Raw genomic sequence first — 24,467 nt, 5'->3', positions numbered from 1 at the left:
CGAAATGAAAACACGTATAGAGCTGCGCTCAAGTTTCCTATTAAGGAGTATCGTAGTCATCGATGAATTTTCTTCCCACCAATACTATGAACGTCTCTTGCTTATCTCGACTGCTGACTGGTTGATGCTTCCGTAAACTTTAAATCCAAGCGCTTCTGGTACGCATACGTTGTCTCCGGGTCTCACTAGGTAAACCCCTTCGCTTTCCATCAGGATGATGATTTGACTCCATTACGTTTTTGTCCTTAGGCAACCAGCTCGAGCCTCAACTAGCAAGGCACTACCCTATGTGTTATCGTACATATTTTGTTGACTAATTTCTTTCTTCCCGTTCTTGTAAATCTCCTTAGTCTTTTTTGTTTCCATGCATTGCAACTAATTTGCTGCCGCTGTTTCTCTCGCTTACTTTCTGGTGACTCCTGGTTGTCTATTTACACTCTCAATTACGGTGTACTTGGATGCCAACTTTATTGACCTCTTCCTCCATTCTGCGTCCGCGCTTTTCAGGTACAGATACACTCTTAGCACGGTACCTTTTATGGTAACCTGTAATCACGAGTAACTTATAAAATAAAGGTTACATGCGAAATATGTTGATGTTTTAATTAAATGTTGTTACGTATATATATATCTATAGGTTACAAGAGTCAAAATTGACGGATTTAAAGGTTAATTCAGCGCAAAGCGCCTTGTAACCTTTAGATTTTAACCTCTAAAGAACACTGCAGCGCATCAGTGAGGAGACCTACATCATGGATTGGACGTTTGCTGATAAATGTATCCTAATGTGTTCGTGCTCTGCATTTATGATCTGGTTATTACAAACGTAGGACTTCGGCAGTTCGGGCTGTATTCGGTCTTAATTTCTGTCAGCCAAGCAGTTACATTTTTCACGATTTAAAACCAAAAAATAAATCAAGCATGATCGCACTTGCAAGTTCATCTGCGCGCTGTTCTTTGACGACCCTCCATACTTGGCACACAGCCTTATTTGAAATATCAGCAACGAAGACTGTGTCATCGAATGATGTGGCGTGCACTGCCTGCCGAAACCCAGTGGTCGAACGTGACGGAAGCCCCCTGCTCTCGCACGCATTCTAGCCACCATGAGACAGGCATGGAACATCGGTATTTCAACACGAGAAACAATAGCGGGCGAGTTTCTTTAGAAAAAGTGAATATGTTTTAACAAAATTCATGTACGAGGCGAGGAAGAACAGCAAATGAAAAGCACACGAACGCGTTGGGTCTTTCAGTAAAAGGTTGTTGAAAACATTGGATGGTTCTATCACATATCAATATAATTCAACTTGTCTACTAAAATGTCCCTGCTCAGAACCTTTCAGTTGTCTGCATACATTTTCTGCCTTTAACCGGGTTCGTTTCATTCCCTGCACTGCCTTGATGCTGTCAACCAAAAATTTCCCATGCTTAATTCAACCATAAGCGCTCAAGATGAGGTTAATAGTTAGTGTGCAAGAAGCGCGTGCATAAGAAAACCATGCTGACACGCGGTACCAGCTAGGCAGCGTGCGTACTGAAGTATAAACGCGCGGCGAGGGAGCTGGGGATGCGGTACGCGCTACGCGACCGGCGTAACTGCTTTTAAATAAACAACCTACATGTCGGCGAACCATTCTGCATTGCACTTAGGATGTTTTAAAAGCTTGTAGCAACTGATTCCACTGCCAACTTTCTTTGGGCATTATAAGCTGTGCCGAAGATTGGCATTACAACGACCGCAAATTTAAGTTACAGCAGACACGAAACGCGCCAAACGTTCAGTGAAATGAACAGGATGCCGCTACACTCACATACAAGCGAGCGCCGTCCGCTCCGTTGTCTTTTTTAGGAGACATAGACAGATGAAAAGAGCGTTAAATGTGTGAAGCCGCCAACTGAGAAATGAAATCTTTACCACTGTCCAAACACGAAATGCTTCCACCATCACACCAATAACATCACTGGCACCTCTGACATTTATTTCTGTAATTCATTGCTTGTTTTCATTTTTTTTTTCATTTTTGCTTGTGCCTCTAAGTGCCTTTTTCTAACATGGCGGCAGCGACCAGGCATCAGCCACACCGGAGCGCGGCCATCCACGGTGCTATCATCTCTCCTCCTCGGCCCAATCGAGATAGCTCGAGTTGCACGCTGGGAAGATTTTAAGCGGGAGCGGGAGGCTCGGAGCCGGCGGGAGTGGTTAGCGCGCTGTCGTCCTGTCGTTGTTGTCGTTCTGAGACGGCCATTATATTTGACTTGTTTGGATACCACCCGATCACCATTGTGTGCTGCCACCACTTGAAGTCTGCAGTAGTTATTACCGCTTCTACTGGGAACTTGCGCCATCCTCTGCACCCTCATGCCTTTGTGCAGCAGAGACCTTTTCGGTGTGTTGCGCGGTCGCTGCAACGAGCCGGGTTGTGAGTGCAAGCGATACACCATTCTGCGCCTGTCGGAAAGTGACAACCTGGTGAGGTGTGACTATTGTGACCACGTCCCAAATGCACACGGAAAAATATGTGATCTCGGTAAGCAGAACTTTTGCTTTAAATTATTTTTGGGTGGATAGTACGTGAATTCTTTATAGTTCGCAATTCAACATTTGACATGATGCATGCTCTCGCTTCGCGTAAGTGTTTCTGAAAAAGGTTATTGTTGATATGTTTGCTTCTTTATGCTCTTCGATTTACATTGAGCTAAATTCGATGTTGTCATGTTGTCATTTTGTGCAAATATTGGATTAGACCTTTCTAAAATATTGAGCTTGTCGGCGGGATGAGTTGTGTCAGGGCAACTAAATGACCTCAACAATACGTTTCTTGTACTGACGCCGTGCTTTGGGCTGATGTGCTTGACAGAAATCGTTCAGTATTGCACAACTCGCCTCGTGCACCCTCCGTTAGCCATGCTGTGGTGGTGCGTGACTGCCCGCGCCCTGGCCTGGAGGTAATCTGCGGTGTGTGCAGAGTTCGGGCAAGCCGAGGCGGTTCGTGGTTGCATTTCTGCTTTCTTTCGGTGCGAGTAGTGCTGGAGGTCGCGTAATCTCAAAAGTTCGGAGACGCGTTTAAGGGAGCAACAAAACAAACGTTCGCTCCCCTCTGCGTTCTTCAAGTCAACTTGATAGCGATTGTTCGCGGTCGTCAAATGAGATATGTTCATTAATGCCTGTGCTCGCGTGACACCATTGTTATTAGTAAGCTAATGATTACTGTTACGGCAGGTAAAACTACGTACCTTAGTTTGAGTAGTGGTCTAATGCTTTGCTATCGCTATTAGTGCTTCGCTTTTTGGGTAAAAATGCGTGTTTTTTATTTTCTTTTAGTCAAACGGGCCAGTAATTTAACGTAGGAATCGGTGGTTAGCATTGACTAACTGCGAAGAATACACAATTCTCTTTTTACCGCAACGTCACCCCTTCTCTTACAACTTGCATTCCAATTTCGCACAATGATGTATAATTATATACAGCGTTGTTTCAGAGAATACATGTTGTGTAGCTTTCGCACGAATTTTGCTTATGTACGCGTCTTTTTTTTTTTTGCCTACAGCTCTGCAATGCGCTCTGCATTACTTTGTGAACACTAATGATGTCGTTTCGTTGCGTCTATAATTTCAGAAACGAAAAATGCAGCCGAGGCAAAGGTGCAATGCAATGTGCCAGGCACCGTTGTTCGAGGCCTCAGTGTCACATGAAACTGTGGAAGCTTGCACATCTAGTCTCCTCAGTGCAATATGGTTAGTATAATGTGGAATGTTGGCCAAAGCTTTTTTGATTGCCTAGTGTATCAAATATTTTAAAGCGAAGCTTTTTTTTGCCACTTCCTTCGGCTTTTCCACTGCTGCTGCTGTCGCTGACCTGCACGCGGCGTCGGGGAGTGGTTGAGTACGTAATGTACATAATGTACGCAGTGTACGAGAAATTACATTGTACTTGTACATAGTAGGGACGCGGGAGTGACGTCTGTGAGCCCTTTCCAGCAAGAACTGCGCGGGCGTCGCCACAATGCCCTCTGGAGTTCTTTAGTCGTCACAATGTCCTCTGAAACTCCTCGGCCATCGACACAATTACCTCTGGAGCGCTGTAATTACGCGTTAGCCTGCGGTATAAGCATTGTAGAAGCTGCAGCGCTTTTGTACTCACGTGCAAATTTCCAGAGGGGAGATAGTCAATGGAAAGATAATACAGAAAATTTGTAAACCCAACGTCCTGACCAAACGGATGAATAATAGTTGATATTCGCTCATGGCGCCTTGCATACATAGTATGATGTGGAAGAATGGAAAGACGCCACCAGAAAGCATGCTTCATTTCGGGTCGCCTAAATAAAAGAGTCGCTACAAGACATGGCAACAGTTGCGGAGAAACTGTAAAAATGTTAGTTTAAGAATGAAACGGCACGTTTCTGCTATTTCTGAAAAATAAACACCCTGCAAGTTTGTACATGATGACAACTGATGCAGGCGTGCAGACGCAAAGCTGCACTCAGTACCGCAGCGTCAAGACGACAACACGCAGCGTCAAGACGACAACACGCAAGCGGCTGTCGAGCAAATAAACATTTCAGCCATGATGCCATGCGCCCGTGTGAAGAATGGCAGTGCTAAATTGCTTGCAGCATACGAACAATGGCGCACAACAATGCCTCGAGCAAACACGCCTCGCTGTTTGGTGTACTACGTAGGCAAACACAAGTGGTGCACGTAAGGTAACATTTAACATCGCATGACGACTGTCGTAGGCCGTCAACATCACCGCCAAATATTGCCACTGAACGCAAACAGCACAGAAAGCTTTGCTTGCATCGATTCCCACAGTGCGTGGGATCTATATATATTCTTTTTCTTTTTTTTGCTTTAGAGAGGACTGTCCCAGTTGGTGCCTCCATAGAAAATGAATCGGCCTGAATGCCTGTGCAAGAATCACAACCTGGCTGCTCTAAAGGTAAATGCATAGCGCATACAGGAAAGAATTGGTTTTATTGGGTGCTTTGTTTTCACTTGTTTGTTCCAGACTCCGCACCGTAGTCCCATGTGCAAGAGCCCCCACTTGACAGCCCAGTGGTTGCCATGGACAAAGAGATCCGCGATACTGAATGCGGCCAAGGTATGTGATGTGAAATATAATTTACTAGTTCATAAGGAAAACATCTCAAATGTAACGATACTAAATATTACACTCATTTGTAAACTTTTCACATATCGTCCAGAAAGCTTTCTGCATTCACTTTGTGATTACTTTTACTCACATCTGTGTTCCTGTTCAGTACTTATATTGTAGCATTATCATTTGTATTGGTCAGTGGTGCGAGTCGAGCGGAGCATCATTACACGATTTAATGTTGTCGCCTTAGATTTTCTTCCCCTGAAATAATACTAAGGATGGAGGCATTGCTCATACTTTATATGCGCTTAAATTGAGGTATGGTAGTATTTTGGTGCTATTTTTTATTCACTACTTCCGTTTAGCTAGACTGCACGATAATTAACACATGAAGGCACAAAATGTAGAGAAGGAGCAAATTAATGAAATTAGATGAAATTGTTAATTTATATTTAACAATTTAATTTCAATGTGATTTATTGCATTTCAAAGTTAATAAAGGTGAGGTAAGCAAAAACCGTAAGAGACATCCTGTCGGACGGAACGTGCACACAGCCAGCTCATGAAGTGTGCGATGCTTCACCAATTTACCTGGTGAAATCTCGTTAATGCGTATCTTGTGGGAACAGGGCATAATTACGCGCTAAACAGTAGTATCCTTTAGTGAGATTTCAGTTGTATATAGTTGAGCAAACAAACGAAAATTGGTATTATACTGATTACTTTCGGTAAAATAACATTTCATTGCTTTTTCCTGCATGCTTTAATGAGAGCTAAAGGTGAGCCAGTTCTAATTTTCCTTGATGTAGAATGGTTGGGCTCTTTCGGGTTGAGTTGTGCTCTGCATCTGCAGTACTGCACGTTTTTGATAAATTTTACTTCGTCAGTTCACATTATGCTGTGCATATTTAATGTTTGATAGGCGAATGTTTATAGGCTCTAAGTGTCCTTGTAGGCTCCACTGCCCAGTGGTGATATCCAGATTGCAGCTCCCCACGTCTACACATGCAGCGAACAAACGTGTGTTTATGCTGGCAGCAGGCAAGAAATAATTTGGGTCTCGAACGGCAGCCTGGAGCTAGCTGTAATTTATTGTATTTTAACCTACTACATCAAGAACCTCGATTATCCATATGCATTTGCACCATTCCTGGCGCTGATGCAGAAACTTGTGCTTCCCAGCAATGTTGTGCCTAGAGGGCTCATAAATAACAGATTGAAGTGTTTCTTTGCTCTTCTGAAGAAAAAGAATGTGATTTGATTCAAAGTCTAGTTAACAATTTTCACCTTGCATTAATGTTCACTTGTTGCCAGGAGGTGGTGAACAGATGCATCACTTTGTGCATTACAGTTGCATGCCTTTCTATAACTGTTTTATTGAAAATTACTGAGGTAATACATCCATTCATGCAAGTGGCATTTAGTATTGTGCACAAGTATTTTATTTAGCTGCTCAAAATTCTTAAATTCGTGCAATGTGAATTATGGCGGCCTTTCTTTGTCACTGAGTTATTCTAACTGCTAGCCTCTAGATGATAGCGTAATTGTGCAGTACTCTGCATAGCAGTGCCCAAATGACCTTTTTCAATATTTATTTTAAATAGGTAGTGCATTCAAGAAGTTTGAATCCCATCCTTGACATTGTTAGCTAGATAGTAAAATGTGTCATGTAGTAATTTTAATAAAAAATGTTCACGTTTGCATTGTCAAAAGGATCTAAACTGAGAGTTCACTATGCTGTAAGCATAACCACTTCCAGCCTTTTGTCATTTGGCCCACAAGCCAGCACTTCGCACATCTCCTGGTTAAGCTTTGTCTGATGTTTGTAAGAGCAACAAGTTGTCTTTTGATGCCAGTGGTGGTCAATGCTAACACTAAGGAAACGTTGCTCAGGTATAGATGGGCTGCATGCATGCATGGCCTTGTGGTCCAGTCTTCTTTTTTACGTTCACCTATAGCCAATACTTTTTATATTCTTTGCATCGGCTACATTGCATTGGCAACGTCTTTATTGACCTGCTCTAATGCTGCACATTGATGTGCAAAGCTTTTTTTATGTAGTGTCCAATCTGGATCTGAACACAAGTGTCCAGTTTTTGTTCCTTCAATCTCATATACTAATATTTGCCTTGTTTTCTTGCTTCCTGACAGCAGTACAAGTTTTTACATGGACAGTTAACACGAAGTTATTGACGACATGCATGGCTGAAACATAGTGATATGATTTTAAAAATTCCTGTGTTATGATGCAAGTGATAGTATTCTGTTGAATTTTCAGATCTAGTCATGTGCCAGCAAGGCCTGCTGTACTTCTGGTGTATTCTATGTTGTATTTTCAAATAAAGTTGTTGCATTCTGAAGTTAACCTTATACTGCCTGTGGAACTGTCAATTTATACTCAGATTATTTATACAAGCTAACGGCGCCTCCTCCTCAGGCGTTTTGAACTGTATTTTTGAGAACATTACCGTTACATATTTGCTCAAAAGGTGCCGCACGGGGAGTTTCATTTCGTCAGAAATCCCAAGGGATACAGTATAGTAGTATCATGGTAGCCCTTCGTTGGCTGAAATACAACGATTTAAGTGATTTAAATGAAAGTAAACTTTTGACACCACATTCAGTTGAGCGTTCCTTTTTTTTTCAGAGAATTTCATGTGGGCCCCGCTCTTTACATGGTCCGACGAGCCGGGTGCGGCCTAGCAACGGGGAGGCGCCACCTTGGGTTTTGTTCCAGAAAGGCCAAATCTCCGCATGGTGCACCGAGTCGGCTGCCGCCAAACAACAGAGGTGCGTCATTTCCTTCTTTTGCGGTTCTCTCTGCTTGCGCCTCTTCTTTCTTGCGCGCTTCTTTTCGCGGTCGGATTAAGCAGCCGACAACCATGCCCGGAGAAACGTGAGCCCTCGCGGAGGACGCCACTCGGCCAGTCCTTTTTGGACATTGTCTTTACACGTGGTTGCGCTTCGATATAGTTCACCTATCCACCTCGTGTAGTTTCCACAGGAAAGGGTGTCCCTGTGTCTCTCTCAGCCTAAGCAAAAAAAAGAAAAGAAAACACTGCGTTTTGCTGGCAACTTACGCAAGCCGTAACATCTCTTCGACTGCAATGATATCTAGTCAAAAAATTTTCTAGCTATCACAAAGCACAACAAGGAGGAGTGCGGGAGTACATATCTCCACTTACGAATGGCATAGCAAGTGACAGACGCATACTGTTTTTGGGTACAATTGTGTAGCTATTAGCAATAAATGAAGCAAATTTTTGCTTTGCTTATGAACAACGGCAAGTGTTCAGGCCCTTTACCCGTGCTGTGTTTTTCTCCTGCGCATGCATTTGCGTTTGCTGTGTGGATTGTACCAAGGGTATCATTCAGCATGCAAAAATTAAAAAGTAGAATCAGTGAGCTGAAATTCATTTTTTTTTCATTTTCGCGTGCTAGATGATACCTTAGGAACAATCCACCGAGTAAACACAAACGCATGTGCAGGAGGATAAAAACCGCAACAGCGTGAGCCAAAAGTCTGAACACTTGTCGTTGGCAAAGCGAAAATTTGCCTCATTTATTGATTAGCAGCTACAGAACTGTAGCCCAAAAAAATGAGTCTGTCACTTACAATATACTATTCAAAAGTAAAGAAATTTCTCTGGCTCCCGCGGTCACCTTTGTGGTACTTTTTGCATTTGTCTTAATATTTTTTAGGCCAAACAAGAGATGTTGCGGTATGCGTAAGGTCTAAGTTGCCTGCAAAACGCAATGTTTCTTTTTTTTTCTTTTTTCTTACTTAGGTTCAGAGAGACACAGCGACACCCTTTGTCCCGAAAACCGCACGAGGTGGACACGTGAACTATTTCGAAGCGCAAGCGCATGTAAAGGCAGCGTCCGGAAAGGACTGGCCGAGGGGCTTCCTCCGCGAAGGCTCACATTTCTACGCGCCCGGTTGTAGTCTGCTTAATCCGGCCGCGGAAAGAAGCGCGCAAGAAAGAAGAGGCGCAAGCAGAAAGAAGCGCGAAAGAAGGAAGAGACGCGCCTTTGTTGCTAGGCGACAACTGCCTTGGCGGAGCATGCGTAGAGCAACGGGCTTTTATGAAACATACCGCAGAAAGAAGAGCCGCGTCCCCGTTGCTAGGCGACACCGGCTCTATATACGGAGCATGCGCAGCACGGTGTCCATCTGGGACCTCCTGCAAGCCGCTTTGTGTGAACATTTTAATCGTTCAACCGGTATATTGTAAAAGTAACCTTTATATTTAGGCAAAGACACTCAATACTGTATGCCTATACCAGGCACGTACCCAGGGGGGGGCCCGGGGGGGCCCGGGCCCCCCCCGAAATCAAGTGGCATACCCCCCCCCCCTCCCCACGCACGCCACCACTCCTCACACATTCCTAAAGCGCCGCCAGATTAATGTTGAGACTTCGCAGTTGATCATCGGTCAGCATTATGCTGCCTTTTTCACTCCTTTTAGATGGCGATAGTTATCGGCATCTCTTGTAAAGTGAAGGAAAGTTTTCTCGTAGATTCCGCACCCGCGCGATTAACTCGAAATGCGTTCGGTTGTCACCATCTATTCAACCATCACGCGCATAGCTGTTGCTTTTGTTAGTTCAACCTTCTTTGTTTAGGCTGATCCTGGGACCAGGAGAGGGATGCGGCTGTTACTCAGCTGGTCTGTACTCTTATGGAACTAGTTGCGGCCGGAGAAAAGGCCAATTGCGTTTAACTTATCCCTTAGCTTCATTGTTTCCTTGAGTTACGGCTCGCCCCGACGCTGGCAGATGCGTGGAACCATATACACGTTATATGGGTTAGATAAGGTGGGAAATAGAATAATGTGAAACAGCGTCCATCATGAAACCCTGCAATAACCCTTAAACCCACTAGCAAGATGAATGTCGCCCGTTACCTTGTCTGTTTTTGCCTAACTATATAGCACTTTTCGTGCAAAATTGGCAACTGGAAACAAAAATCGCAAGGAGTTGAGAAATTAAGCGATCTACTAAGGGAGAGAGCCATGGCAACAACCAAACTTCAAGCAAAAGGGAATAATAAAAAAGTTAACCTTTGTTTATGAGAATATTTATGGATCAACATCTTTTTATTTAAAAAGGAAGTAGAGAAAAGGCCGCCGGAAGTGAAGAACAATTACTTGTTTTGAATGACGCTTCTACAGTTATCGGTCCAACGGCCTCACGTAGCCACTTATCTGCTGTGCTTATGTGGGTGTTTTTCTAACATTTCGCAGTGAACGCAGTACGTCTAGAATCGCAGAGTCCTGCGCTCTACGTGGTTGTATGGGACTGGCGGCCGCAGAGCGTTACGCAATTCGCGGAACTGTCAAAACTGATCAACAAGGCGAAAATAACTGATATTCGAAACTATAACATGAGAAAAACTGAAGAAGCCGTAAAAAATGAACGCAGCCAGAAATCAGTAAAAAAAAGAAACCTGGAATAGGACAAACCATGATGTATGCACTAAAAGATAAGAAGGATAATATCATCAGCAATCTCGAAGATATCGTAAAAGCAGCGGAAAAATTCTAAGCTGACCTGTATACAGTACCCAGAGGAGTCACGATAGTTCACTTAGAAACAGTAATGAACGGGATACAGAAACTCTCCTATAACTAGCGATGAGGTCAGAAGGGCCCGGAAAGACATGAAACAATGAAGAACGGCAGGATAAGGTGGAATAACAGTCGATTTAATCAAAGATGGAGGAGACATAATGTTTGGAAAACTGGCGGCTCTTTATACGAAGTGTCTATCGACTGCAAGGGTCCCAGAAAACTGGAAGAATGCAGACATTATACTAATCCACAAAAAAAGGAGACGTTAAAGAATTGAACAATTATGGGACCATTACCTTGATCCCAGTACTATATAAAATATTTACCAAAATAATATCCAATAAAGTAAAGTTAACACTGGATTTTGTCAACCAAGAGAACAGGCTGGCTTCAGGAAGAGATACTTTACAATGGATCACATCCATGTCATCAACCAGGTTATCGCGAAATGTGCAGAGTACAATAAGCCTCTCTATGTGGCTTATATAGATTACGAAAAGGCATTTGATTCAGTAGAGATACCAGCAATTGTAGAGGCACTACGTAATCAAGGAGTACAGAACGCTTACGTAAAAAGCTTGGAAAGTATTGCTACATGCGTGAGGTATCTGTTTGTTTGAATGAGGCACGTAGGCGCCATCACTCCAGAAAAGAGGAGGAAGAACGAACTGGGCTCGCGCTGTGAATCTAACCGGTCAGTGCTGCAACCGTTGTAGTAAATATAATCTGTAAATAGTTTCTCGTCTTACTGACTCGTCTTTCGCGTTAGAATATTTACGAGGTTCTAGAGCTACTTTAATTCTACACAAGAAAATCAAGGAGATACCTATAGAGAACGGGGTCAGACAGGGAGACACAATTTATCCAAAGCCATTTTCTGCGTGCTTAGAAGAATTCAAGCTATTAAACTGGGAAGGCTTTGGAGTAAAGATCGACGGCAAATATCTGAGCAACCTTCGGTTTGCCGATGACATTGTTCTATTCATCAACAATGCAGACGAGTTACAACAAATGATTGGAGACCTTAACAGAGAGAGTGTAAGAGTGGGGTTGAATATTATTATGCAGAAGATGAAGATAATGATAAGTAGCCGGGCAAAGGAACAAGAGATCAGGATGGCCAGTCGGCCTCTAGAGACTGTGAAGGAGTACGTTTACCTAGGTGAATTAATCAGAGGAACCCTGATCATGAGAAGGAAATTCAAAGAAGAATAAAAATAGATTGGATCGCATACGGCAGACATTTCCAGCTCCTGACTGGAAGCTTACCATTATTATTGAAAAGTAAGGTGTGCAATCAGTGCATTTTGCCAGTGCAATATGTCTAGTGCCAATGCATTTGCCAGTGCATTTCCCAGTGCATTTTGCCAGTGCATATGGGGCAGAGACTTGAGAGCAAGTTAAGGACCACGCAAAGAGCGATCAAACGAAGATTGCTAGGCATAACGTTAAGAGTGAAAGAGAGTGGTTTGGATCAGAGATCGAACGGCTATAGACGATATTCTAATTGACATCAAGAGGAAAAAATGTAGCTGGGCAGGTCATGTAATGCGCCGGTTAGATAACCGTTGGACCATTAGGGTTACAGAATGGGTACCAAGAGAAGGGAAACGGAATCGAGGATGACAAAACACTAGGTGGAGCGATGAAATTAGGAAATTCGCGGGCGCTAGTTGGAATCGGTTGGCGCAGGACAAGGGTAATCACAGGGAGAGGCCTTCGTCCTGCAGTGGACATAAAACAGGCTGATAATGATGATGATGATGATGACGACGACGACGATGATGATGATGATGATGATGGAGGTGGCGGGCCCCCCCCGAAAAAAAATCCTGCGTACGTGCCTGGCCTATACTAGAGGTTAAAGTGTTGTAACCTCTAGTTGAGGTGCACGCTTTCTTACCTTTAATAGAAGTTAAATTTGTAAAGGTTGATTTGTAACTTATAAGTTAAAGGTGCACAAATCTGTGAGAATGTACCCCTTTAGTAAAGGTTACCGTGCTAAGAGTGTACTTGTGCACTTTAGCCACCCATTTAATTTGATTCATGTTCCTAAGTCTTTCTTCAAAACTAACTTTGCTCTGCGCTTCTCTGACTTCAAAAGAGGCCAAACGCATGCCACCCTGCACTGACTCATTTGTGGTTTTACCCTGGGCTCCCGAAGCCAACCGGCCTACCGATCTTTGGTTAACTTCAGAACCTAGTCAGTGTATCCCAGTTGAAGCACACAATGGCATTTGTGAATGTTAGCGCTGGCACCATTACTCAATTCTAGATTCCACGCACCACCTCATACTTATTGGAGCGCCACAGTGCTCTGTGTTTCATTATTGCAGCATTCCGCTTCTCCTTCATTTTCAGATTACCTTTGTGGCTGCTTGAGTAAGTCTTTTCCTCTTTATGTATATGCAGAGATACTTATACTGCTTGACTATAGGTATGATTTGCTGTTGAATTGGCACCACGTAATTACTAGTCTCTTCACTAACGATCATAATTCCCGATTTCTCTGTGCTAAAATTGAGGCCTAGATTGGTCGCTGCTTTGCTATATATATTTGCGAGTGTCTGTAAATCTCTGGCATTATCCACTAGCAGAACTATCATCCGCATGCACCAGTCCGGGGACCTTCTGTTGCGCCATTTGTCCATTATGCATGTACAATAAATCAAACTCTATTTGACTTCTTTCCAGCCATCCTTCTATGCCCTTAACATAAAGCGTGAATGACAATCGATACAAAGAACATCCTTGCTTCAGGCCTTGGTGAAGTTCCACCACTTCATTACTTTTTCGACCTTCCCGTGCAATTTGTCATTGGTTGTCTCTCTCTATATCCCTCAATAGCTCCACGAAATTGTCATCTGTGCCTTCGTGCTTGAGATTATCCCATAACGATTCCCCGTCTACGTTCTGGTAGGTTCCTTTAATATGCAGACATGCTATTCATAAATGTCTATTAGGAGGAGGTACTGAAATCCTTATGCACTAAGTTAGTAAACACATTCTCTAAGCGTCAGCCTGGTCTGGACCCCTTCTGTATAGTTCCCATAGGACAATTTTTTTCCGCCCACTTCGATAGTTATCATTTTATTGCTTGCACTGCTACTCTATATATATCACCAATGTTACCGTAACTGGCGTGCACGGGCTCGTCTAATCACCTTTGCCTTTGTAGTTGAGGTTCATGTAGCTTTCACTCCATCCAACCGGAATTTTCCTCGTTCTAATCACTTGCTCTATGGCATTAGTCAGCGGTGCCTTGCTCCTTGGACCGATGTTTTTGATTAACTGTATTGTGATTTCATCGGGCCTTGCGGCCGTGTTATTAGAGACGTTTTCTGCTTTTTTTTCCAGCAAAAGTGTTCTATGCTAAATTTTGACTCGACAGACTTCTCTGTGAACGCGACAAGCGCCACGATGGCACTGCTCGTCTACTTGCGTTCAAGTGGGTCTATAGCCGCATCTACACAAATGCGACCACTGGCGCATCGAATCGTGTCACATCAACTTCCTAGCGTAGCACATACATGTAAACGGGACTAAAGCGCTGGGAAAGCACGCCACATTAATGGCGTCAAAGAGGGGTGAATTGAGACGAGTATTTCGACTTTCAGCGTGCATGTAAACGCGATTGCATTGCATGCATTAGGAATTATGGGTAGGGAATACGCTGCGGATCGGTTGCACTCGCCGAGCTGCGGGACAGCAAGATCGGTGAGAAAATGCCGACCCCGAAGAAGACGCTGGAAGCGCAGTTTTGGCTACGATATGCAACTCCATGTGCCGCCGCCATTGCAGCAGGGGTAATGCACCAACTGTAAACGCTGGCGCATCGCATCACTCATGATGAGCTAAGAAATGTGATGCGCTATTGTCGCATTCTGCCTCAATCGTGTAACACTAAATCTCTGTGTGAACACTTTGAACACAATTGTATTTTGTAATTATTTAGTACTACAAGTATCATGAACATCGGTAACGTTGCAGATGCTTTTGTGGTTATTGATAAAGCTAATATTGGTCGCGACGTTTCACCCATCTAGTCAATAATCGTATGAGGCGGCCATGGCGTCATCATGTGCAGTTCAGATGGGGGGGGGGGGAGGGGGGGGGCAGGACGGAATCGCAGGGAAGCACGACCTATCTTTACAGCGACATTGTGCGCTCCCCGCTGAACGGAATTTGAGTAACATTAGGCTGAGGGTGTCCACGGAAGCATTCTCTCACCTCTAGTATGATTTATTTACCATAGTCAAAGAGTCTGAAGCTAGCCCGTGTTGTCGTAATACATAAAGGTGGTTCCGTTAAAGACAAGAACAATTACAGACCAATATCAGTGCTTCCTATCTTTGCAAAGATAGCGGAGAACATAATACATAAAAGACTTTCTGGCTTTCTGACGGCAAACAATATAATAGTAAGCGAACAATTCGGGTTTAGAAAAAACAAGTCGTCTGAAAGTGCCCTTCTTGAAATAAAGGAGCACATACTAGACAACATCGAAAAGAAAATGGTTACCCTGGGAATATTTCTGGATTTTAGAAAAGCTTTTGACTGTGTCCAACACGATGTGCTCTTAAAGAAATTGCCATTGTATGGAATACGGGGTAAAGCTTGGTCTTTGATTAAAAGCTACTTAACTTCGAGAGCTCAATTCACATGCATAAATGGCGTAAATTCGGACTTAAAATTTGTAAAATTTGGCGTACCACAGGGATCATTACTAGGACCAACGTTATTTTTATTATACATTAACGATATTGTAAACATTAACAAAAATACAAAGTTAATTTTATACGCAGACGATACGAATGTATTCTTCACAGGTGCTCATGAAAGAGAGGTATTTCATCGAGCTAACGAATGGCTAACAGGTCTGGATTTGTGGCTTCAATCTAACAGACTTCAATTAAACATCAGCAAAACGAAATACTTACTCTTCCGGCCGCGAGGACACCACCGGACTATAAACTTGGATTTAAAATTTCAAAACGTTACCATCGAACAATCTGTATCAGTTAGATTTTTGGGGGTGACATTTCAAGAAAACCTCTCATGGACGCCTCACGTTGACAAGCTCCGAAGTGAGCTAGGGCGAGCTGTTGGAATCCTAAATAAAGTGAGATATTATATCCCATCTGCGGTGAAAAGGCAGATATACTACGCGCTATTTCATTCCCGGTTATGTTACTGTTTCTTAGTATGGTCAACAACGACTAAGACCAACCTAGACAGACTTTTTTGTTTGCAAAAGCGAGCGGTGCGTGCAATCGGAAATTTAGAACTTTCTGAAGACACTACACCCTTTTTTAAATCTAATAAAATACTGCCTATTCATAAATTGTATAAATACAACTTGGCCCTGGAAATATTGCATCAGCACCAAACAACACCTATTCAAACCAAATATCAAGTGAAACCTGGTCCGTACAGCCTACGAAAGAATTTAATACCCAGGCCACGTTCTCGTACAAAATATGGCGATCAAAAACTAAGCTTTACGATACCAGACATTCTCAACGAATATCCGGAAATTGCTGAAGCGCTCGTTACAGCTACCTCAGTGCACATTTTCAGAAAAATGCTCAAAAATTTTTTCCTTAACACAGACTAAAAATCGTGCCGGACTGATCCCAGTTGGTTTCCTCTTACTCTGTGTCTTGGCTTTTCATTGTGAAAGTCCGATATATTTTCTGTACTCGGACGATAGTTGCGACATACCTGTGCAATGTATCTGATTATATGTGTATTTATGTTATTGATGTGTATGTGTATTTATGTTATTATGTTACTGATTTATGTTATTGATGAGGAACACTTATTGATGTTTAAGTTCTACCGTGTTCCAAATTGAGCGTATTGTAGTGAATACTTTTGTTATTATTGTTCTTGTGTGCCTGCTGCTGCCAAGGGTGGCGAGGCCCAGTCAGGCACGTTCAGTGCCTTTTGTCGCGTCCCCCAAGGCATTTCTGTAAGGAATGTCTTAAATAAATGAATAAAGAAAGAAAGAAAGAAAGTGTTGTCTTTAAGCCAAGTTGTGTGTGTGTGTTTTTTTTGAATTGGGGGGGAGGGCGAAGTTCACTGACACATACTGTTAAAATAGGACGGTAAATATTTGCTTCTCTTTTCGTTGTTTTCTCGACGTATGGTGGCGTCAAATAGGCAGCGATGTGCTCCAAATGCATCACAATATTTGGACTGGAACCTGTCTTGAATGCTGTCCTGAACCAGAATGCTATACATAGTTGGAACACACCTACAATTGGCCACCACCATTTGCAGAGTTCTTGCCACGTCACGCAATTTCTCCCACGTCAGCTTTCTTTCGATCTCCAGTTTCGAGCCCTTGCCTGCATCACCTGTCTCTCCCCAAATAGTGAGTCTTCAGGGAAGTGAGAAAAATAGTGCATTGCTCCCACAATACAAACACCCTCTGCAGCTCTCTCTCCCTCTTCTGCTGTAGTTAACCTGCCGTGGTTGCCCAGTGGCTATGGTGTTAGGCTGCTGAGCAGGAGGTCGCGGGATGGAATCCCGGCCCCGGCGGCCGCATTTCGATGGGGACTAAATGCGAAAACACCCGTGTACTTAGATTTAGGTGCATGTTAAAGAACCCCAGGTGGTCGAGTTTCTGGAGACCTCCACTACGGCGTGCCTCATAATTAGAAAGTGGTTTTGGCATGTAAAACCCCAAAGTTTAAATTTTTTTCTGCTGTAAAGTGTGTGGTCGTAAAAGGCGCCCGGCAATATTGGTGTGTTAGATGCGACAACGTGTAGGCTGAATAACGGTGTCTGCAAGAGCCGGTGCTCATAGTGAAATGCTATAGTATCAAGGGTTCACTTCTTCCAAGAGCGAAGGCATAATGGCGCGTCGTTACCACAGTAGCAAGGGTTCCTCTTGGCAGTTTCGCCGTGTATCTTTCAATCACGACTTCGTTCGGTGAAACCTTCGAAAGCTACGCATCAGCAAGCTTATTTAAGGTACCGCCCCTCGAGAATTTCAAGGTGACAGGGAGGTCTTTCTATATTCTCGACTAAAGCCGTCGCGGTTGAGGGAGCGAAAATTTTTGCGAACGCCGATTTTTTTTTCTTCAGGTTTCCGGGGAAAATTCAAGGTTCCAGGAAAAGGGAATTAATTATCCGTGGCGGCCGCTGACTTAAGCAATATTTGCCCGCATACTTCGGCGTCTCCTCGCGCACTTGCAAAATATGCCGAAGTTTCCTTGAAGGTTGCGACCATAGAAAGTGCAATACATGAACGTAAGCTGAGGCGCTTCCAATGAAGATAATAAAGTTTGGTGGTGTATGCAATAAAAAGGAACGTGTTAGCACGAATGAGCCCTTTTTTTAGTACGAGTGTGTCGTATAATTTATTCATGCAGTAACCCTGGCTCTAAGCATGGAACAGAAACTGGGGCGTGGTTATGATAACCACGTGCGGACGGACGTAGAACATGTATAATATTTTTTGACACTCACCATCCTGACCTTTATATGCTTATTTTCCTCCCCTATACGTAGACGTCGGGATAGGGTAAGCGCGGCCTACCTGTGTCATTAAGGGAGAGAGAGAGATTTATGAAAAGGATAAGCTTGTAGTTGGCATGAAGGAGTGTATTCTATCCAGCTTCTCAGCTTTGTAGAGAGGGAACAGAAGAACAGAGTAAAAAAAAAGTTCATAAGGATGACTATTAAGAAAGCGAAACTTGTGCACACGAATAAAAAAGCAGGAGGCATATTTAAGTGTTTAGGAATTGGAAACATCAAACGTGAAAGATAAATGAGAGAGCGGGCATTAGAGTGTTCAAATAACCTTCGTAAATTTATATCTAACTCTTTGCGGGACCTTATGGTGCCATTTACATAACTTTGCGGGACCTTATGGTGCCTGTCACTAATGCTTTAGTTTAACGTACGAAAACGCCACCGTAAAGAAAACGCAAAGGGCAGGGTGCCGTCGGCTGCCTAGGGTCAAGCTTGCCCAAGCCAAAAGAATCAACTCACAAACTACCGTTTCCATACTCATCGTAAGACTTGCGAATGCCATAATCGCCGGGTGATTTTACAAAATGGATGCGCTAACCACGCACAACGTGCGCTTCTGGCGATCAGTAGGCTTTATGTGCTTCAGTAGCACGGTATGCTCGTTGTATCACCCGTATGTGGTAGTAATGACGCCAAGTAGGATCTGTACGTACAACTTTTAGTATTTTTGCCATCTACCCTTACACCGATGGGCGCTAACACATGACTAGAAAACAGTATGGGCAAACATACGCACACTAAACTCTTCTTAGGGTCGTCTACTTGGAAAGCGCGAATAAGAGTGGTAATGGTATTGTTTGCTGGCGGTATCTGACGATAAGTTTACTGGGCCACCCTCATGAAGACGTGAGCGACATTCTTTTTTCGACGCATGTTATTTACCCACCCAGATCCAAATAATAGAGGCTTTTGTCGGGCAATATAGGTAAGAAAAAAGGGAAGACCATTAACGGGTGGTGTTTTCCCATGTTTCGGTGCCATACACCATTTTTACTATGCTGGGGCGCTGTCAGCGCGTACGTTACAGGCGCGAAACGAATTGCGTAACGTTTGCCTACCCTCACGCTCACTCGCAGTAGACACAGGCTTGGACTGAATAAGAGAGAAAGAGGGAGATAGAGAAATAAAAGAGGAAAACGTTGTCAAATTGCGGCCAGATTGGTAGAATTGGAGTTTACATGTTTACTTATTTGATAATACGGGCAGTCTTGGCAATCTTTCCTGCCGGTTTGCACATTTGAGTACCAAATATCACTGCAGAAATATTATGAGCAAACGAGTATATACAAACATATGGACGCAATTATTACTAAGCGCTGATGTGCTTGTAGCATTGCTGTGGGCGCGAAAATAAACTTTGTACAATGCTAATACATGTATTCAGGCAAAGAAAAGAAGAAATTGAAGGAAACGAGGAATTACACAAAATAAGTATCCATCATGAAATGTAGGGAAGGATCGATACTCTTGCACAATGAATGAATAAATGGTAAGCAAATACGAGCCATGTATTATGGAAAGTACGCATAAATTAATAAATAAGCAAACTTGCGAGTACATAAAACACCACTAAGTAAACAGAAAAAAAAAGAATCGGCTTTGATTGTAGGATGCCTCTCGATTTGCTTTCTGGTAAGCTCATTGCTGACTGAGGCAGCTCGTTCGCATGACAGAAAAGCCGTTAGGCCACTTGAACGCGGATGATTGCATCACTGGGCTCCGCTGTGTCACGTGGGGTCAAGGTTAATCACTGTAATATAACCGCCTTTTCGAGGTCACCGGGCTGTGGCCTTTCGCTGGTCGCGCAAATGTGGTGGAAGATAAATGAGCCGCCTACTAATGGTTACCATTTAAACAGCTGCTTCGTGAAGGGGGCACTGAATTGTTTTGTCTCCTGTGCTGAGTGCGCAACGTTTGGTTGCACATCAGCTACCAATTGTAGATGTAAGCTTCTCACTCAGCATGGCTTGGTCTCTGGATAATGTCACGCTCACTCCTTTCTTTGGGGAGATACGTCTATTTGTTTTCAGTCCGCTATAAGTTCAACGTTTACACAGTCTAGTTGGGGAAAGGTATCTGACATGACGCATACAAAGGGCTGCATTCCTGGGGTTGTAAACGCGTGGTGACAGCATCCTTTAATGTCCTTTAATGTTAATTCTTTACCATTGTATAATGCTAGTTGAAGTGCGTATGCATTTACAAATGCGAAATATAGAGTTCAATAAAAAGCCTGATTGACAGCGCATATCGAGCGTGACATTGACGCAATCATTGTACAGTGGTCATAACCCCCGTCTCACGCTTACACTCTAAAAGCAGTTGCATCCTTTGGGTTGTATATTTGCCAGGCAACAATAATTGTCATCTGTCTTGCTTGTATTTCCTTTCTTTAACGCTGCGAGCCCGGTACTTTCCAGTAGCGAACGGCATGCGCGTTATCAGCATCACGGAGCATTCTCAACAGGAAAGTAACGAACGCACCGTTTTCAAGAAAGGAAACGCAAGCAAGACAGCGATTATTACTGTGTGGCAAATATACACTCCAAAAGGTGTAACCGCTTTTAGAGTGTAGCAGTTTTAGTATTCCTGAGTTCGTCTTGCTTATATAACACACCTATCGTCCTTTATGTGCTCTGTGAGCCGTTGGTGAGGACAGCTGCAAAAAGCACATGCGACATATTCCCACGTTCAACACGAATTTGAGTTCGTCGAAGCGCACATCCCATTAGGCTTGCTGATACAATTTTACCATGGGTGTGAGTATGTCCTGAACATGTAATAGAACGAAAGGGCTTATACTTGAATAGATAAGAACGGTCGTTTTAGCACTCGCTACGTCTTTGCTTTCTACAGCCACTATCTACAAATTTGTAATTGAATACGGCTTAATGACTGCACAGGATCCAGAATAAGCGCGACGAGGTTTGGAGAGAACTAGCCTGGAATGCAGTTTAAACAACTCGCTGCCGTTTTGGTACATACCCTATATGCGCTTCTTGAGGGGGTGGTTCAATTACTGCGCTCTACGCAGTAACTTGTTCCGACGGAAGCTTTCGATAGTTTAAATAGAAATTCCGTGAGAAATACCTCGCGTCCTTTCCATAGCGTTCAGGAATGTTAAGCTCTGCCGGTGTTCTAAGCTGCCATTCTCCCTTGTGCGAAGTGTGTGTACCTTTCGCGCATACGTTAAAGAGGACGTTGTACGCCTTGTGCTCCGCGGTTGCCCGTGTATGGGCTTGCGTCACACGATCTAGGCGTTAATTTACCAGCCCGATAATTACCGTCCCTGCGCATCGGCAACTCCAGTATGCGGGTGGCCTTCACTGCAACCTTTAGATTTAGCTGCAATGCATTTTTAGAGGCGTATGGAGAATATTCAAAATTTTGGAGCCAGAATCGAATAGTCCTTGATATTCGACTGGCATTATACTTAAGTATTCGATATGCGAAGGTGCCGAATATTCGTTTCTATTGGAATATAAGAAATAGCAGCACTTACTGCAGTCTACAAGGAGACATCCTGCTGCTCATAGATTTCTGGTCAGTTAATAAGCATGCTTCGCCTTTAGGCAACTAACGATTCATTGATTTAAGCAGAACAATTTATTTAGACAAGGTCACCAGGTTTTCATTCATTTAAGGCTACGTGTGACGCTGTAGTATTACTCTGCTCCTTCAACGAACACAGCAATACGTGAATCTGGTGACGTGGTGCTGTGTTGCGGCTGCTGCCATCTTGGTGGTGCGTCAGGTACGATGAGCTTAGTTGCTTCTGAATTGGCTGGACAACAGCTCTCCAGCAAAATTTTATATATATATTTTTTTAGAGTCAAGAGAATGTTCGCTATTTGATTCGATAAACCAAGGGCGTTTTCTTTCTTAGCTACCAGTGTACGATTTAATTAGCGAACTTTCTCTATTCGAGAGCTCCTAGTTATTCTGAACCACCACTACTTTATTATCGTCCTTCATTCGGCAAGTGAGCAGAATGAGGTGGTTCGCAACTACACCTTCTTTGTGTAGGCTCGTTCCTATGCTTATTCCAATTAGTTTTTTCTCCGTAGTCCAATTATTCTGCTCAGAAAATCTATGGGGGCTTGTCGATTACAGATAAGCATAATATAGCACATTTCACGTAGTAATGCTGCTGTTCAGCGAGGTAAGAGTAAAAATTATGTTATGCATATTACATTATAAAAAGGTTAGGAAAGGAGACTAAACTAGACTCAACAACATGTGAATTATGGTGGTCACGTTTGGCGTAACGCACAGCAGTTTTAAGTTCAGACTAAAGCAAGTGTTCCTTATTACGAAGAAGTTGTTGAATGTAGGCCTAAGTAGATTTTATTTGGCTTCAGCGAGTTTGAGTGGGATTTATGCGCGCATTTCAAACGCAACAAGAGGGATTACGTTCTTGTGCGTGAGGCGGCATTAAGCGCACTAACGGTGGTGTTCATGAAAGTAAGACAAAACGAGACGCGCAAAAATTGTTTTAGAATGCAAAATACAGAAAAAGAAAAAGAAAAACAGGCTGAGAAATTGACGGAGGAATGGTGCTTCGTTCATATAGAAGAGCGCGTTGTGAGAGCATCCAAAAGCAAGATTTTCTTGTTACACAGCGATTTCTGGAAGCGGCGGTCACAGGAAAACATTCGCTTGGTTAAGTTGTAATCCGTTTTGCATGCCTTTGGAATAAGCAGAACGACTTAGCTGAAGCTTGTGTAAATAGCAGCAACGTAGACAGTTTTTTGATTGTTTGTTTCTGTTCCACGTAGGTGTACTAAGAGCAGGAACGACCGAATCACACACCAAAATATAAAGTAATACGCTCGAAGATTAAAAATAAACACTATTGATTATCGCTGTTTGTTTCTCGCCATTGCTAATGCTTGGCTTCTTGATCTTTCGATCACATTTTCCGTGAAGCTTGTGAAGCTAATAGGCTTGCATGCGCACGTGCCAAATAAAGGATTCTGAAAGGCGGGCACTAATACTGCATCCTCGAACATATTTCATGCTTTTTGGCAGCCCTATTATGATTTCAGCTAGCTAAGGAAGTTAGAACTTCTTCGAATCGCACGAAAAGGTTTCTATGTGGAAAGCTAATTCTCACCAAAGCTTTCTTACCCTATCATACCGTGGTGTTTCCTGGGCGTGTCGGTGGGTTGCTGGTCGGGTTTTCGTAGCATAAATTCCTGCTCACTCTTAAAGAAACAAGCGCATGTGGCGAGGGGATTCGAACTTCGCCTCTTAGCAACATTTATAAGCATACCTTTATCATGCCAATGCCAACTAGCTCTCTCTGACTATCATCGCGTGTTGATTATGACGATGGTGTTCTTACTATGCCACATACCCACAATGGAAGGTTGATCAAATATAGTCGAACGCCTCTACAGCGAGCGCCTGTACAATGAAATGGCCTGTATAGAGAAGGATTGATTATCTCACCGTCAAAATTATATTTTTCTATGTATTGTGAACGCCTCTACAAGAAAGACTACTGCAACAAATTTGCCCGTATAACTTAGAATTGTAGGAGTCCCTGACGGTTGATTTGTTGCTTTAAAACGAACGCCACGTAGAGGTGCCGCAACTGGCTCATGGCGTTCCTCGGAGGGCCCTGAGTGGTGCTCTGCGCTAGCGTTAACGGCAGCGCTAGCAACGCGCTTGACGAACGTGCCGATGTGAGCGAGCGTGACAGTCCAACTGCGCTGCCGCAGGAATTGCTGAATTTTCGCGCTGCTTGTAACACAGTAGTAGGTGGGACGGTTCGCGAACAGGGCTCCGTTTATGACGAATTGGTGATGTAATCGTAGATGGTGTCCGATGAGCTTTTAAAAACCACCTGGAGAGGGCGAGAATGCTAAAGACGGCAACAGTAATGAAGAGCCCGCAAAGGAACGAAGAATTTTGAAGGCAAGGAAGGCGATGGCGATGTTTGACAATGTGCAGAATATCATTTTGACACTGCCGTGATTCGCTGAAAAGCACGCTGCGTAACTTGCTGCAAGGAGGTAAGCTGCAGTCGCACATTCCGTCAGTAGAAATGTGCACGAGAACTTCTCAACTTACTTCACTTTAACCACGTTAAACAAAAGGTTGTCTCTTGCTGAAGGTGGTTAACCTGCTCCCTTATGGGCAAGACGCCGTAAGAGATTTCCGAGGAAGTGACCTGTACAACAAGGAATCTTGAAAGTCCCGAACAATTTGTTACAAAGGCGTTTGGCTGTATTTCTTTG

The 24,467-nt window shown here is 43.4% G+C and overlaps 1 long non-coding RNA gene across 1 annotated transcript; it reads left to right on the top strand.

The window, feature by feature from the left end:
- The first annotated feature begins 2,068 nt into the window (after positions 1–2,068).
- Positions 2,069–7,316, top strand: LOC139059727 (uncharacterized). The gene is made up of 5 exons (XR_011514325.1): positions 2,069–2,531; positions 3,620–3,738; positions 4,862–4,945; positions 5,015–5,107; positions 7,256–7,316. It is a non-coding gene; the product is annotated as an uncharacterized lncRNA (long non-coding RNA).
- The last annotated feature ends 17,151 nt before the right edge of the window (positions 7,317–24,467 follow it).

This window comes from Dermacentor albipictus, chromosome 4 (assembly GCF_038994185.2).
Source record: "Dermacentor albipictus isolate Rhodes 1998 colony chromosome 4, USDA_Dalb.pri_finalv2, whole genome shotgun sequence".
In the NCBI taxonomy this organism is placed as follows: Eukaryota; Metazoa; Arthropoda; class Arachnida; order Ixodida; family Ixodidae; genus Dermacentor; species Dermacentor albipictus.
Note: the sequence above shows the minus strand (reverse complement) of the source record. Positions and strands in the feature narration are given on the sequence as shown.